Source organism: Drosophila mojavensis, unplaced genomic scaffold (genome assembly GCF_018153725.1).
Source record: "Drosophila mojavensis isolate 15081-1352.22 unplaced genomic scaffold, ASM1815372v1 contig_36, whole genome shotgun sequence".
NCBI classification, from domain to species: Eukaryota; Metazoa; Arthropoda; class Insecta; order Diptera; family Drosophilidae; genus Drosophila; species Drosophila mojavensis.
Genome location: NW_025318858.1, coordinates 8,092,572 through 8,110,680, shown reverse-complemented (window position 1 = coordinate 8,110,680; position 18,109 = coordinate 8,092,572). Strand labels below are relative to the sequence as shown.

The following is an 18,109-nucleotide window of genomic DNA, read 5'->3' as shown; positions in this document are numbered from 1 at the left end:
CTTAAGTATTCAGTGTCAAGTTCACGTTGGCCGTCCACTTGACTCAAGGACTTCAGTTATGGAACTGCCAATCGATAGAAAACTATTTGCAACATATCGGGCAAGTCCATTCTCTTTCTTTTAACGCGTAACCAGAGAAACCATTTAATGCCAGCTGAGCATATAACAAATCTGATAGAAAAACTACAGAGAGGGGAAGAATTTAAAAAATAAATACATTTAGTTGTTATACCTTAAATAATATTTAAACTATAAATTCAATAATATTCATATAATGTAAAATTAAATATAAAAATATTTTATATAATAAGATTAATAATAAATAAATTAATTAATTAAAAAATGGTTGATGTGAAAATTGAATTAAATAAAAAATATTATGTAATTTTATAACAATTATTATGAGTAATTAACTGTCTGTTATAAATATATACAAAAAGCATTTACTATTTATTGAATATTTGTAAATTTAGATAAATTATTGAACTTTCTGATCCACGCGCCAATGCCAAGAATTTCCGAATACGATTTCCTCCACTTGCTGGCTGTGTGCTGAGCCACGCCTCCTCCATTCAGCGTTAATTGCAATGTCCACAAAATGGAGTTGGCCTCCTTGGGGTAGTCAGTTGTTGATGCCTCAACCTTGTGCGCTTTTTCACGCAGAGCCTGGGGCACATGTGGCTGCATTAATTACGTCCCATCCCCCATGCCACTGCCCGCCCTCGAGACACGCGCAATGTGCAGGCAAATATCTAGCAAAACGTTGAATTTTCGCCGTCTATTTTTTCTTGTTTTCTGATTTCTCGTGTTGATCTGCAGCACACGTGCCACGTGGCACGTTCTTATTTTGGGGGCTGGTTGCAAGTTTCAAATTGATTTTGACCGCCGCACGCAAAACTTGCCACTTGTTGTTTCACACGTTGCACAGAGCACGCAACAATGTGTGTATGTATGTGTGCGTTTCTAAGAGTTGGTAAATATAGCCACGTGATGAAACTGGAAATCGGTTGTGCAATTGTAAATTTACTGTGCTTTGAATCCTAAAATAACTTCTGACATATAAAAATGCAAATGCAATAACAAAACTATAAATTTATCAAATCTGAAATTACAAATAATGGAAAAGAGTATAGGAATTATTTCATATCTATCTATATAATAATAAATTTATTTAAATTTGAATTAATTTACTTCAATATGCATTTTATTAAATTTAAGTATTGTATTTAAATATAATCAATTTCATTAAGCACGGCTACTTTTTATTATTCATTCAAATATATCACCAACAACTTCAGTCTTTCTCGTGCATAGCGCCTGCGTCGGCAGCGATGCTAGCAGCAGAGCCGGCAAAATGCTCAACAACAAAAAGCAAAACAATAACAACTTTGCTCACTAGTTCAAGTTCAATGCAAAAACAATCTGTAAAGAAAAACCTACCACAACAGTGCGCCATCTACAAGCAGCACTGTAACGTTCTCAGAGCAGCGCTGTAACGTTCGCAGAGCAGCGCTGTAACGCTGTCACAGCAGCGCTGTTTATGATGCTGTTATCTATGTGCTGCGCTGCTTCAGAACTGTAACGTTCTCTTGAAACAGTGCTGATAGCTTATAAGTGCAGCGTTCTGTTAATCTCAAGCAGTATTAACAGCACTGTTAAGTTCTCAGAGCAGCGCTGCTTCCTTCGTTGCCAGCAGCAGCAGCAGCTGCTCTCACTGTTATTATACGAATAACTACATAGGTGAGGTGTCGAAGCGGCGTGGACTTCGTTTTGCATTCGTGTTGCTGTGGCCGCTATGCCGACGAGGACTTGTCTGCAGGCATTTGAGTCTGTCGCGGCAACTCAAACGTTACGGACGCGAGCTGTGCTACAGCAGAGTCTATTAACAGCGCTGATCAGTTTCTTGATAAAGATTTTGAATTGCTCAGAAATCAAATTGCAGTGTGTGATAATATTTATTTAAATGCTACGAAATAAATATATATTAAAAAATATTGTTATGGAATTAATTGTGTTTAAACTTGCGATCTAATATATAATAATAATTGAAATAAAAATATAAAATTAATCAAAACAAAATATTGAAAACTAAAACTGAAGAAGAAGAATAATTGAAACTTCATAAAAAAAAAAAAAAAATTATTTGTGTGCTAAAAAATAAGAAAATTTTCAAAACTAATATTGTTAAAACCTTCAAAATATAAGTTGTGAATATACTTAAAATACATATATTATTCATAGAAAAGTAATTACTGTATAAACTTTATAGTTTGTGTGCTTTTTAAACTGTTATTAAAAAAATTATATTATTTAATTTTTAAAGCGTTGCTGTTCTTAAATATATAATTTTTGCGCTGTATTGATATTTTTTTGCTTTTAGTGATTATTGCACATTAATTTATTTGTCACACATTAGAATGCGTCGAATTGGCGTTGTCTTTAACAAATAATATTGAATGTATTACAGTCGGCTAAAATTGGTATGAAAAAAACTATAACAAATGTGAGAAAAAATATATATATATTTATTTATACATATATTTCCGACTCAATAAAAACAGTGCTCGAGGCGTGGTTGTTAAACAAAAATTGTAGCTAATATTTTGTATTTGTCTATTTTTAGCAATGAATCGTGCGAAATAACAACTTGTGCTACATGGCGTATGAGCAATTGGAAAACATTTCAATTACTGTAAAATACAATAAAACAGCAGAAAATCAAAAATTTTACGAAAATTATCGAACATAATAAATTGTTAAATCTATATTTATGTGAAATAGACCAATTCAATTGCTGACATAATCTGAAGGAATTCTCTCTCGCTCTCACTATCTCGCTCTCGCTTTCTATTTTCTTATAAAATATGCATGTGCTAGTTAAATTTAAAAGTTAGCCCATGCATAAAACTTGCCACTCAAACTGCGCTTTGCTTGTTAAATCATGTGAAAAACTAGTTATTCGAAGAGCAGAAGTCAAAAACCAAAAACAAAAAACAAAAAAAAAAAAAAGAAGAGAGATGCAAGAAATTCGTTCAACTAAAATCAAGAAGCTGCCAAGCGGAGACAAAATCTAAAAGAAAAACACTAAACTAAACGAAAAACTGAAGACAAAGGACAAGAAACAACAACAAAATTCAAACGAGTGCGAAAACTCACTCCAAAAGCAACTTGAGCGTGCAACTGCAACTGTCAGCTGCAGCTAAAGAAAAAATATAAATATTCCATAGAAAAATTTCCCCTCATTGGTAAGTCAAAATCTCTACACACACACACACACACACACACACACACACACACACACACACACACACACACACACACACACACACACACACACACACACACACACACACACACACACACACACACACACACACACACACACACACACACACACACATTTATACCCTGAACCCATTTTCAATGGGAAATCAGGGTATAATGGTTTTGTTGAAATGTATGTAACAGGCAGAAGGAGGCGTGGCAGACCCCACAAAGTATATATATTCTTGATCAGGGCGACGAGCTGAGTTGATTTGGCCCTGTCCGTCTGTCTGTCCGTCTGTCCGTCCGTCCGTCTGTCCGTCTGTCCGTCTGTCCGTATGTATGAACGCGTCGATTTCAGAAGATATAAGAGCTAGAGACTTCAAATTTTTTTTAAAATGTCCGTAATTACAGCGCGCATATCAAGTTTATCATTAAAAATCGATAACTCATCCCGATCTTTTTTTATCGAAAAAAAACCTTATCGAAAACCAGTTAAAAAATTATATCTTCTTTACCTTTATTGCTAGAGTCTCCAAATTTTTAATGTATGCTTATATGCATTTTATACAATTTCGGTTTTTGTTAAAATGTACCCCCACCTCTAAATTCACCCCCTCACCCTCACTTTCGTAAAAAGCGTATTTCAAATACTATATGTGAGTGTGTGTATGCGCTTGTGTCTGTATGCGTGTGTGTGTATGTATGCCTGTTTGTGCGTACGTGCGTGTGTGTGTGTGTGTGTGTGTGCGTGTTTCTTGTGTAAGCTGAAAGACGCGAAAAATTATTGAAATATCTATTGCTCCAAGGGTTCAGGGGATCTCGTAGTCGAGCAGTCTCGACTAGAGCTTTCTTACTTGTTTTCAATTAATATTTTTGCACAATTTATGAGGCCTGAATTTGTTTGTGTTGTTGATGAGCTCGTTGCGAGCTGTCAAATGATTTTCAATTGTTCCGAATTTATCTGACACACAAAATGGGCTGAGCCTGTGCTCTTTAGGATGGAGCAGGTGGGGCAGGTGGGGCAGGTGGGGCTTACCGGCTCTTCTTTGTTCGTGGTTGTTTGCTGTGCATGTCTGGCTTAGAAAAACATTTATGCTGTGGCAGCCTGGTTTTTGGTTCATTAAAGCCTATTCGATATTAACTCAAGCACATTTGCTTTGTGCGTGCTCAGATGCGCTATATTTGCGTGTAATCAATGGGGACATCGACTATGTTATGGGTAAAAAGGTGGCTTGAGCGATTTTCAGTTGATCTATATATATATCGAAATAATGACTATATTTTCTTCAGTTTCGTTCGGGCAAACAATAAAAGCTCTTAATATATATTTGATGGAGTATCAATCGAAATATTGCCTACTCGACGTTTAGATAGATATATATATAAATGTTGACTCTGTCTTAGCTTCCATTTGCTTCACTTGTATTTGGATAGTCAATAACAGTTATTAATAAACATTTAATTTAGTTTTTATATTTGGAATACAATATTTTATTATTCAATTGATTACATTTGTATATACTATAGACTATTATATTTCATTATTCCAGCTGCTTAAGCACCTGCAATGACTTTCATTTTCTTAGTCTTCTACTCAGTTGCTTGGTTATGTTCATGCCGTGTCAGCCTCTGGCTATCTACTACAGCAATTATCACTTCGTTAATCAAGAGCTTGTCAAAGTGCTTCAGGACTCCTTCCTTCTTACATAATGAAGTAGTTAGAAATTGAATGACCAGCCACTGGCACTCGTTACGCAGTAGTTTTTTTTTTTTTTTTGATTCCTTATTAAATGAATAATGTATTGTATAAGTACAAGTGTTTCATTTCGATCTATTAAGCATAAGACAGTAAATGTCTGCTTGAGGAGTATGGAAAGGAGGACGTATATAAAGTTTGGGGCACATGCGAGACAACAATTTGTCTTCAGTTTGCTGAAATAAATACTGAAGTTTTTTCTATTAATTTCTGTAGATTTATATATTAAATATGATAGACTTATATGTTTTTAATATGGCATTCTACTGTGCATATAGGACTATAGAGTCATAGGCTTACATAAGGCTAGAGGCTGATTGGTTTATAGGGCCGTTGGCATTAGATTTAAATATAAAGCATATTCAAAATGAAATCATATTAGCATTGTTTATATAATTTGTTGTTTATAATTTACAATTAAAAATAATAAATGAATTTATATATTAAAAACATGTTTTCACCATTTTTAATATATATGACAAAATTGTTTTGTTGTATAGGATCCGAAATATTTAAAAAGTTGAGAAGAAATACTTATTTATGTTATAGCTTATTATTTTACAATAAAAATGATTTCCAAAAAATATATATGCCAGAAATGAATGAATCCATATAAAACAAGTAAGAAAGCTCTAGTCGAGACTGCCCGACTACGAGATCCCCTGAACCCTTTGAGTTGCTCATATATATAGATATTTCAATAATTATTCGCATATGCACACATACACGAACACACACAGTCATACGTACGCACGCATAAACACGCATTGACTGCATTGGTGGCTTACTATGGGAACTTAATTGCTTTATAACTTTTCTTGTGGATGTACATTTTTCATGAAACTTTCAGATTATGATTATAACATGGATGTGCATGCATTTGCCAAAGCACAAGTCCCTAGTATTTGAAATACGTCTTTTACAAATGTGATGGTGAAGGGGTAGATATAGAGGTGGAGGGTAAATTTTAACAAAAATCGTATACATTTAAAATTTGGAGACTCCAGCTTTAAAGATGTAGTAGATACAATTTTATAACTGATTTTCGATAAGGTTTTTTATCGATAAAAAAATAACGGGATGAGTTATCGATTTTTTGTCATAAACTCGATATCCACGCTGTATAAATTAATACATTTGAAGTCTCTAGCTCTTATACCTTCTGATATCGACGCGTTCAAACATACGGACAGACGGACAGGGCCAAATCGACTCAGCTCGTCGCCCTGATCAAGAATGTGGGGTCTGCCACGCCTCCTTCTGCCAGTTACATACATTTCAACAAAACCAATTTACCCTGATTTCCCATTTTCAATGAGTTCAGGGTATAATAAAATTAAAAGAGTATCTTTCTATTTTCAATTTCGTTGACTTCAATAGAAGTCTGCTAAAGCCGAAGCAACCATAGATACTAAAACATTTGCATATGTATAATATACATGTCTAGCTATATATATAGTACATATGCATATCTGTATGATAGTCTTTATCAAAAGCTTATTCCAAACCCCATTATCGGATAGCAAACAAAGCAGCCAAGGCTTTCAAATTCGTAGGAAAATTAACAACATTTAAGGGGAATTCCAAGAAAATTCCACAGAATTTGCCACGTGTGGTCTGCTATTTAGCACTTGCCTGTCTCCGGTTAATCAAGGTACAATGAACTCTGGGAAAAATACTAAAAAGGCAGCCAAAAAAAAAAAAAAATCAGGGAATGCGAATGCGAGATTGACTCGCAGTGATTTGAGCTGCTAAACGAGTTGAAAAACCACAAAGCGCACACCTTTGCGGCAATTTCCTGGCCGGATAGCTGGCGTTCATTTCACACCTTGATTTAGGCTTGAGGTGGGCGCTACGGGCGTAACTCAAATGTAGCGTAGATGACAAATATTGTCATCTGTGCTAGTTGCTGCCATTTACACGCTCTAATTGGATTTCCCCTTGCGATTCTCTCGACTGCCGATTTTAATGAAGCTCGTTGACTGCTTCCTCTTTAGCTGCCCCGCTTCCGCCTCCTCCCCCTTTAATGACCATCTAAACCCCTCATTCGCATTTACTTCCAGTAATTGACTCATTCCTTATTGATTGCGGTTGACAATTTTTGCGCATTTCCTCGGGCTCTGAATTCAAATCAAATTGCCACCGTTGCCATCATTCCCAGATATTGGCTTACAATTGCCCAAAACAAAAATTTGTAATTAATTTTCAGCTCAGTTATTTATCAAGCAATTAAAATAAGGAATTTACTAAAGCACAGAACCTGGCGAGAATTGCAGAGATATTTTATCATGATTTAGGTGATGCTGAGTGCATTAGCAGGATTAAAATTACAAATGAAATGTATAATATACACCTCTGCTACTCATTACTTACTCATTACGCAAGCAAAGAAATTTAATTTAATTTCATTAGAAAAGAAAGAAAGAATTAGAACTAGATTACTGGCTTAATGGCTTTCCCTGTGCTTAAGCTCAGAGTGAAATTTGCGCAATATTTTAAAGAAGTTATTCTTGGTATTAATTTAAGGTATTGTTAAATTAAATTTAAAATTAAATTAATAAAAACCTTTTCTGCAAGGCTCTTGAAAATTGTGTGCCAACTATATAATTTTTAATTCTTAGAATTTAAATTTTTTGTATATTTATGTTATCTCAATAATAATTCAGAAATTACTTAAAAAGAGAGAGAGATAAATGAAAGTGATAGCATTGTAAAAATAAAAAACTAGAAAGTTAGAAAAGTAAAATTCGGGGACAGGAAGAGTAAAATATATTCCAATTATGTTCCAGAAATAGCTATAAACAAAATAATTTATATATTTTATAATAATCTTATCAGATACGGGGTCAGTCCAAAACCTTCCTAAAAACTATTATTATGTTCTCTTTTTTAATTAATTGAAGAATCTAAAAGTATAGCTGCTTTAAATGCTGAGATAACTTGAAATATTAAAGAAGAGTACTTTCAAATATTTTGTAGAACTTCATTCATATTTAGGTTTTATGTCTGCCAAAGAATTTATATAAAAATAATTCTCAACAAATTTTCCATGGTACTAACAAAATTTTAAAAATATTACATACTTTTCATATCAAAAATGTATTTAATATCCCCTAATAAATGGTTACAAAATACGTTCTTTACTGCATATAAAATGTAATTTTTTATGCAACATCCAACCCACTCCTGCCTGAAGGTAAACATATTTAAATACAATTTGATGTGAATTTTTCAGTCCATCTAACAGCGATTGCTGCTACAATATCCGAACTGGCTGCATTATAAAAAAAAAAAAAAAAAATAACGTAATTTACTTTTGCCACTGGGGCTCGGACCATGCTAGTTATGTTTCATACAACATGCTTTTTGGGCTATGGCTGAGCAATATTAAGCCACAAGCTGATTCTAGAGGGAGATGGGGCGAGAGAAACCGACAGAATGTGGCAGAAGCAAATGCCTTTTATTGCCACAGAAGTGCGACCCGAGCGAGCGGAAGCGGAAATGCGTTGTTATGGCTGCAATGGCATATTGACTTGTGTGGCTGGCCACAAAACTATGTACAGAAAGCGAGAAAGAGAAGGAGAGAGAGAGAGAGTGACATAGACAGTATTTGTTGAGCTTCAGCAGCAGCAGTAGCTGATGCTCTGCTCTGCTTCTGCCTCTTGACTGGCTTTCAGGCTTCATTTTTATTGTCAGCTCAAGTAACGAAAATATTTTTCAGTAAATTTATCTTATGGCTCCTCGACCCACGCCGCATTAGAGCCCAAAGAACCGAATATAGTGTCCAATTGCCCTGAGGGCTTCAGACTTGCTCCACTTGGCTTTAGCCCTTGCCTCTGTCTGCGCGCCTCTTATATTAAAAATTCCACAAGTGCAGCTGAGTTTGTGGCCAAAAATGACGCAGCAGGTACGAATTTCACGAATTCCACTTGGCATTAAAATTTTCCTTTTATTTGGTATCAAGTCAATTGCGTCTTGCTCGAAGCTAATGCATTCCATGTCATGATTAACAAATAACTATGCTACAAATTTTATTTAAATGTCGATAAAATGTTTTGTTGTTTTTTTTTCCAGCTTTTGTCTTAAACTCTATAGCGCATTTATAAGTGTACCTTAGCTAATGAAGTGGCTAAATGCCTTTATTGCTATAAGTTTAATCTTACTTTAAAATGTTCTGAGAAAATGTTTTGTAATATTTAAATTATGCAGGGCACTAAAGATTATATTTTATTACATTTCAGTTATTAAAAAAAAATAAATAAAAATAAAAAATTATATAGATTTTTATTTTATATTCTATTTATATTTTAAAATTTCTTACACATTTTTCATTATTTTGAAAAATATTTTTGAATAATTTATATATTTTTCTTATATTTGGGGCAAAGTCTCTATGAATTTAACGTAGCTTGACATTAACAATAAAAATAGCTAAAACATAAATTTTGTTATTTAGAAAAATTTTATATTATTTATCTTTATTATATAAAAAATCCAATAAATAATTTTAATTAAATAAAAATATTAATGATAAATTATTTTAGGAGGGGAAAAATATAAACAATTCCATATATAATAAAAAATATTAAAAAAACAAATATTTTTTACAAAATAAATTAAATTAAAAATTGTGCCAAAAAAACAAAAAATAATTTTTTTTTTATATTCATACAAACAAACCAAAATATAATATTTGTTTATATTTTTTTATTTATTTATTTTTTATTTTTTCATAGTTTTATTTAATTTGATATATTTTTATTTGATAACATTTTTATTATTAATTTATGCAGATCCAAAAATATATGAAGTCATAAATATCAAAATACTCTTGCTAAAATTGAAATTGTGCCAAAGTATCTTAAAATAAAGTATGCCTTGATGTTTGATATCTGAAATGCAAATTTGAATCAGGAAGTTACCCAGAATGTCTTCGCCCAGCTCACGTGATATGTATCGATGAATATATTATAGCAGAGGTGTTTGGTATACAAACCTTCAGATACGCCTTAAAGTCCTTGTGTACATTCAACCCTTTTTTTTTTTTTTTTTTTTGCCAGTTTACCTGTTAACCTGCTTAGCTAATATTAGCTGCTCTCCCTCTTCTTTCTTCTGCACTTTTTTTTTATGGTAAGCTAGAATAACATTTTCGCAGCAATTTAGCTCTGAGGCTGTTGCATATTTCAGTCGTAAATTATACGCATGGGAGAGGTTGATGTGCCTATGCATAAAGCCCTCGAGTATCGTTGTGATTTACATATATTTTGCATGCTAATGCGTGTGGGTGGGACAGGTTCTAGTTAGCTCTATGTCACCTGGCATTTGCACCTGCACCTGCATAGGTGTGTCAGTGCCCTAATCCATTCTAATTTCTTTGACTTAAATGCCACATTAAATCATTTTAGTCCAACTGACTTTTGGCTTGGCTCCGTTCAGCCAACTATTTGGGGTTCAAAGGGCATCGATTTATCATATCTTGTTGCCCTCCACATTTCCATCTGTTTGCATAAAGACCCAAATAAACATTTGCCATGCCTTTCGCCTCGGCTTAGTCCTCGTTCAGACACCGTCCGACTGGCTGAGTTTTTGCTATGTTTTCATGCCATTCGCATATTAATGAGCGCATGTGTGTGTGGGTGTGTCCGTGTGAGTATGTGTGAAGCTGTCTATGTGGGAGTCAGCAAAAAAACAGAAACTATGCATGCATGTGCATAAGATTGTTTTCATATATGAACTTTGCCAAGAATTTTGATTGAAAATGGATTTATGAAGAGACTTAAATTAACTCAAATAAAATAACAATAAAATTTTAGTTTTTAGTATATTTTTTAAGAATAATTATGAATACTATTTACAAAGTAACTTAAAAAAAAAAAATCGTTTTTCTGTGCATTTTTTTCTGTTTAATTTTCCTCTTTAAATTCCAGATTTTATATTCTCTTTTATCAAAATATCTACCAGCTGATTACTCTACTCTAGAAATTTGTTTTTCCGCCCAGCTTTTCTTTTATTGTAATTTATTGACTTATTTGCTTGCTCTTTCCTCGTCATACAATAAATGGACTACAAATGTGCTCAAACTGTGTGTTGCACTTCATCATTTATTCACGTGTCCCATTGCGTGTTGCAATTTAACAACTTGGCTCGGTTGCATGCGGCGTATACGTAATACAATTGGCCCGGCAGCTAGCTGCCAACTACGGGCAACTGGCGGCCCGTGTCAAATGACACTGCACAAATTTATAATTTCAATATTTATTATTTAAGCCAGAATCAACGCGTTAGCCTTGGTTCAAGGCTAGCTTTAGTTGTTATTCCTTGACCCTCGAGCGGATATGGACTTTGAATTTCCTCAAATTCCAGTCGACTGTTGCATAATGTTCCCTTCTGCAGTTGCATCTGCATTCATTAGGCTGCCTCTTTTTTGGCCTAATTTTAAACTCATTTGCATGACTAGCAGTTGGAGTCTGCTTCTAGCCCTAATTAGGTTCGTGGTGCAACGGGCGACACGCAACAAGCGGTGGCAACTGCAAATTGTGCTCGCTGACATTATCGCCGCTTGTTATAGAGCTCAGACAAGTAAGGAACTCCCTTAGCTGGCTGGGCTCAGTCAGCCAGTGGCTGGCTTAGTCTCCAAGCTCATTTGACCAATAGAAGTCAGCGGGCATAATAAAGTTAGAAAACAACTAGTTGGGGGGCGGCGACAGGGCGTGTGCAGTGGGTGGTGGGTCGGATATGGCAAATCAGCTGGTTTATCAACCACAACAAACGTCAAAACAATTTCCGGTTTGGCTAAGTCGCACAGCATTATGACGCAATTTGCGACTCGTGGCGAAAGCAACGAGCTTTCTTAGCCATTTCCTTGGCGGTTGCCAAAAGAACATTAAGTATACGACATAGCTAGACAGCAACAGAGCGACTTGAAAATGTTTTTTTTTTTAACAAGTTTTTACTTCAGTGGATTTTAAAATTCAATTTTTGAGCATTCGTTGAAAACTGAAATGTGTATGAAAATTGTTATTTGTCAGAATGTCTTTAAATATATTAATAAACATTTTAATAATGTCTTGTGTTTTGCATTTTCTATAATTTGGTATTTTTTAAATACCAATTTAGTAATATATTTTGAAATATTTTGTAAGATTAGGCTATTAAAAATTCTGTAAATACTGAAGCATTTATACTTAAGCATATAAACTCTATAAATAATTCTCTATTAGGATTTAACTACTTGAATGAATGTGCTCTACGCATTTCTAAGATGAAATTGTGAACGAAGTTGCTTCAGAGCAGCCCCAAAAAATCAATTGCAATTCATTTTGCCTAACCGAAGAGATAAAAACCAGAAGCGAAACCAAAACTAGAAACCAGAACCAAAACCGAAACCAAAACAATTCCATAGATTCACTCCAATAATTGACAGGGCAGTCAAACTGACAGCAAATCAAGTGCTTCCTCCAATAGGATTTCAGCAAAAAAAAAAAAAAAAAAAAAAAAAAGGGAAATGTTTTAAGGGAAGATACAAACACATTTACGTTGTGAAATTCTATGAATTGCAATGGGCAGTTTTCAATGGCTTACCTGAATGGAAATTGGATTTTTGCACATGCACAAAACATGACAAAAGTGCAAATGGCAAAATGAAAATAAATTTACAACTGTTTGGAATGTGGAAAATTAAATGAAACAATTGGGAAATCTGTACATAAAGCTAGACTATAAATGTGTACAATGTGTATGTGCATATATGATAGGGCTTGTTTTCAGTTAAGGTCAGCACATCAAGCTGTTAGTGGATTACATTTGTTGAACTAATAGAGACAAGAGCTTATGTATTTTGTATGGTCTTGAGAAAAGAGAAAGAAGGTATGAGATGTAAAGAGTGACATAGACAGTGAGAGAGAGAGAGGCAGAAATAGGGAGTCTGAAACTTAAAGTTTGAGAAAAATTAAGACTTTGACAGAGTTAGAGATGGAGGTAGAAAAATCGTAAGGATGATAGCGAGAGAAATATATCTATGAATAAAGATAGGATAGATTTAATGCAAGCGAAAGTGCGAGAAGGATAGTTAGAGAGAGAAGGATTATAATATATAATGGATATAACTAAATCTGCATTTCCATCTACATAAATAAACACATATATATATAAAGATATAGATATACGTATAACCTTCTTCTCTCACTCCGTCTCTCTAGCTTTCTCTATTCTATCCCCTTCCTTTCTGTTGCCTTTAAAATTAGTTCCAAACGAGTGTGCAGAGATTATTGACCACACATATTTAATGGCCTGTGTGTGTGTGTGTTTCAATCTATGGGATGAGTGTCTGAATTGTGTGCGTGTGTATAGTTTGTGGCTAGTGTGAGTAGCACTTAATGCCAAAGTCAGCGTTCGCATTGGCCAAAAAGATAGCAGCAAAAACAGTTGGCAACCGGAAACGGAAGACACCCACAGACATTTGCACACGCGTCGAGCTGAGCAAAGCTTGGCAATAAAATTGGCGTAATTGTGGGCAACGTTGGCAGCGCTCATGGCCAACTAAATGGTTCAGAATTGTTTTTGTTCTTCTCCTTTCTTCTTTCGTTCAGTTATTTGCACAGTTTTCAGCCAAATAATAAAGCAACTCAAAAAATTGATAAACAAAAATAATTAGACTAGAAAATGAAATAACAAAAATAAGTAAATAAACTGAGGGTGTGAAAGCAATAAATAAATTTATTAAAATTTTAATTATTTTTTTTTTTATATTCTTATGCGACTACATTATGCCATTTGTTATGGAACAGCGTATCTCTGCGGCTCGATTACAATATATCTAATATATTCTTTACAGCAATTGCAACTCGAACTTCCGTACATTCTTATCTATTATGTTTGCCAAGTCAAATTGATTTTTTCAGAGGAAATTTTGTTTTATAAATGTCATTGCTGAGACGGACAGGTGGTCACACAAGACGAAAGAAACTCAGCTTGTAATCCTGATAAAAATTATATATACTTTATACTTTTCCACAAAACCGTTTTGTCACGACTTTATATTCTATACAAAATATTAGGAAATTACGCAGCCCATTAACTCTACTTCCTTGTTGGACCTTTTATGGATGACTCATTCAATGCATTTTATGGCTGAGTCATTAGGCGACAGCCTACTAATAAATCCCCAATAAGCAATTAAATGATTTGCTGTCATTGTTAATCTTAACGGACTTTTAGACAGCTTGGCCAGTTGAGCTACTTGAGCTTATAGAACATGAAAATTAATCGATCATTAATTCTAATGTACCGTATAAATACATATATACATCTGTTAATATAATTAAGGGCGATAATAAGGCGCGCTAAATGTTTGACAACATATTTTTCGGCCAACTTTAATGAACTTTCGTATGCCCTACACCATTTTAATAGCCTAATAGAAACTTAAATTTATTAACCAGCTTATTCCCACAGCAATTAGATCAAAGGGTCGACAGCTTTTTTGAATATTTATATATAGGGCTTGTGAAAATTTTGAAGCATTCACTATGCCATGATGATTAACTGAACTATGTTAATCTAAATTATGCTGCAAAACTCTCAAGTGTGGGAGCCCAAACAAAACGCAATTCATAAAACTTTCAAATTGCTTTTGCTAACAGCTGCACAGGTTCGTCAGCAGCCAAAATGTTGGTGTTTCTCTCTCTCTCTCTCTCTCTCTCTCTCTCTCTGTAGCTGCCAAAGAAGATAAATGTTGGGCTATAAATTCCGTGGCTCTTATACAAGCTCATAAATTTAGCTCAGCTCCAATGAGGAAAAAGAGAAAGGGAGATAAATGAAATGAACAATGACTGCATAATACTCGCCCAAGTTGCAAAATTAGGATATGTATATTATGAAGTATTACATTTTGAATTTAAGAAATTGGCAATTTCACAAAGATCCAAAACTAGAACTAGAAAGACATTGTTCAAAACCAATATACCCTTTGCACTGCCTGAGCGAGTATACGAAAACAAAGTAGCCGCTAAAACAGCAGCGGGTAAATCACATTTTCCGCTGTGGCTGAAAGACTTGAGTGCATAAATTTAATTTAATATCAAGGTGCAAAAAAAGCAATATATGCGAAAAGTGCGCAAACAAATATCTACATACATAGATATACATATACAACCATGCATATGCATATAAACAAAATCAATTTGCGCTTGTTGAAGTATTACCTAGAGTTTCGCAGAAATTCCCAAAAGATGGCGTTAAGCTCTTTGCAACATACATATACACTATATAGTATATGAGTGTGAACAGGGGTGTATGTACGTATGTCTGTAAGTATGCGTGTGCGTGCGTGTGCGTGCGTGTGCGCTAGAGGTGACGGCCAAAGGATATGCCCCAAGGACAAATGATTATGTTGGCGAGATAGCTCTCTGAGCACAAAATGGCAAATGGCAAAGAGGAATAGATGCAGTAAAGAGTGGGGCGGATGACATGATGGAGAGGAGAGTGAAGAGGAGCTTGGCGGCTGGTTAAACATGGAAAACAGTTCTGTTTTTGACAGGTGCAAAATACCTCAAATGATTGACATAATGTTACCCCGCATGTGAGTGTACCAAGACTTTGCCTTGACATAAGTAAAGTCTATTCCTTCACTTTTGAGGATATTCCTACATGAAATATTAAAAAATTTATTTAAAAAGATATTACTATATTTTTATATCATTAAATAATAAAGCCTTTATGAGAGCGGCAGGTTTTCAAATAATTGAACCCTATGAAATGTATGGCAATTCTTAGTTCATTTGATTATAATCGTACATACAGAGAAATGTTGAACAAAAAAATTATAATAAAGAAAATAATTATTGTTGTTTCAAACAAATTTCTATATTATTAATAATGCTTATTATATGTATATTTAATAAGATGAAAGCTGAGATGGTATTCTGATAAAAAAAAAAAAAAAAAAGTAAATGAAGTAAATGGATCTATAAAAGCAAACAAAGTGAAGCCTGAGTATGCTTGCCATGCAGATAAATGGTTCTAAACTGAGTAGGAGTTCTGATAAAAAATATGTACTTAATAATATAAGAAATTGATTAATTACTATTATAAATTTTGAATATCAATATAATTTATAGAGATTTTCGCTTTTGCAATTGATAGAAAGTATTAAGAGAGCAAAACAAATACCTCTAACAACATATCTACATTCAGAGTATTTCGACTCGCTTTATACCCCTGCGGCTTATCAGCTAAAAAGTGTTGAGCGTGAACTAATTGAATGAGGAGGACAGATGAAAGCGCTTACTCTAACGACAGCTCAAATGAAGCGTGAAAACTTGACGTGGATATAATGTTAAATGCCACATCTATCAGAGAGTCAGAGAGAGAGAGAGAGAGAGAGAGAGAGAGAGAGAGAGAGAGAGAGAGGCAGAGAGAGGGTGACTGTCAATACAAAACTTCTATATAAAATCGCTGTCAATCACATTTGTCGCTTATCAGTGCCACAGCAGTAATATCTACTCATACACATTATATAGCATATACATACATATATACATATGCATATGTATTACAATCTCATCTTAAGTCTGAGATCCTTGCATGGGGGCGTGTGCTTGACTTTATTGTCTTTGTGCAAATTGTTGGAGCGTTAATGTGTGACAATTTGCAATTTGATTAGCGCCAAAAGACAACAACAACAAGCACAATACCAAGAACTTAGACAGTCCCTTATCTCTTCAGCCTCTTTTGTGTGCGTGGCAACGCCTTAGTTATGGATTTTATGTCTTTCGTCTCGTCAAACTCTGTTTAGTTTGCTCAGCTGCAGACGCCTGGCAGCATAATGAATTGTCCAGCAATTGATTATTATATTTATGCGGCCTTGTTTTTATTTTATTGTTATTATTATTATTTTTTTTTTAGTATTGATTAATGTTTGCTCAAGTCTTGGCGGCATAAGTTCTATTTGTAGCCACATCTTCTTTTGATTATCATTGTCGTGATAATTATATTGTAATATCCGCTGAAGCGTTGCATGAAAATCTTAACTCGGCTTGATTAATGCGCTTTAAGGCAAAAAATACCCAAGGTCCCAGCGGCTGAAGCCTGTGCGTCTAATTAATGAGCTCTATATTTCAAACAATAGCCAACAACAACAGCAACAACAACAACATGCAGAACGAACAACCCGCCTATTAATATGCCAGACAATGGCCAACAGTTGGCCAACGTCCAGAAGAGCAACATGAACAGAATACTTGAACTTGGCCAAGAAATTATCGAATCTTGTTGAATAACTTATTTTGTGTGTCGTTGCCAGACATTGGCATATCTGAAGGAGACGAAATATAAAAAGAAGCTTTATAATTTAATTCCGTTTGATGGTCGATCAAAGCTAGATATTAGAATTCTAGTTGTCTAGCGAGACTAATTAATATTTTAAGCTGATTTTGATGTGTCTCAAGGTTGAAGTACTTGTAGTTCAGTCTCCATGGAATAATTAGGTAAATGTGAGAGTTAAGAAATAAGCTTTAATAATAAATTTGTAATAAAGACAGAAAGAGTGAGATGGCGACAGTGGGAGAGATGGAGAGAAGGGACAAACAATGAGAAGTAATTGGAGGGTGCTTGAATGCTAAAAGGCAATGGGACAGGTTCATAGGGGTAGATAGATTATGAGTGATGGAGAGAGACTGAGTGGGGCGAGTGGGGGAAATAGAGATTACCTCAAAGGGCAATTAAAGAGTTGAATGAGAGAGAGAAAGAGTTGAGAGAGAGAGAGAGAGAGGGACAGCAGTAAAATAAAAATTCGCAGAAAAGACATCAAAGAAAATATTAAAACAGAATGTATGTAAAGATGGAAAGGAAGAATTTAGGTTTAACAGAGTCAAAGGTGCATAGAGAGAGTATGATATGTATAATGAGCCAGAGAGGGACAGCGCCTATGATAAGAAGATGCGGTCAGCAATAGATTTGTGGTAAGTTTAAGTGATGTAATAGAGAACGGGCAGACAGAGTGTGGTACGAAGGATGAGAGTGAAAGATAAGAGAGAATTCGCTATGACAGAGAACATTTAAATATTTGAGACAACCTGGCTCAACTGA

General features: G+C 34.4%; 1 protein-coding gene across 3 annotated transcripts in view; it reads left to right on the top strand.

Moving 5' to 3' along the window:
* Window positions 1-1,807: 1,807 nt before the first annotated feature.
* The window catches only part of LOC6576324 (trissin receptor), a 43,594-nt gene continuing 27,292 nt past the window's right edge, over window positions 1,808-18,109 (top strand). For 2 of the 3 annotated variants that reach the window (XM_002002279.4, XM_044008769.1), the window contains exons 1-2: window positions 1,808-1,941; window positions 2,624-3,245. The gene's annotated coding sequence lies outside the window, so the exon portion shown is untranslated. Of the gene's footprint in view, window positions 1,942-2,143; window positions 2,246-2,623; window positions 3,246-18,109 lie in introns of those variants that run through there. The other variant, XM_015165123.3, reaches the window with a different exon arrangement.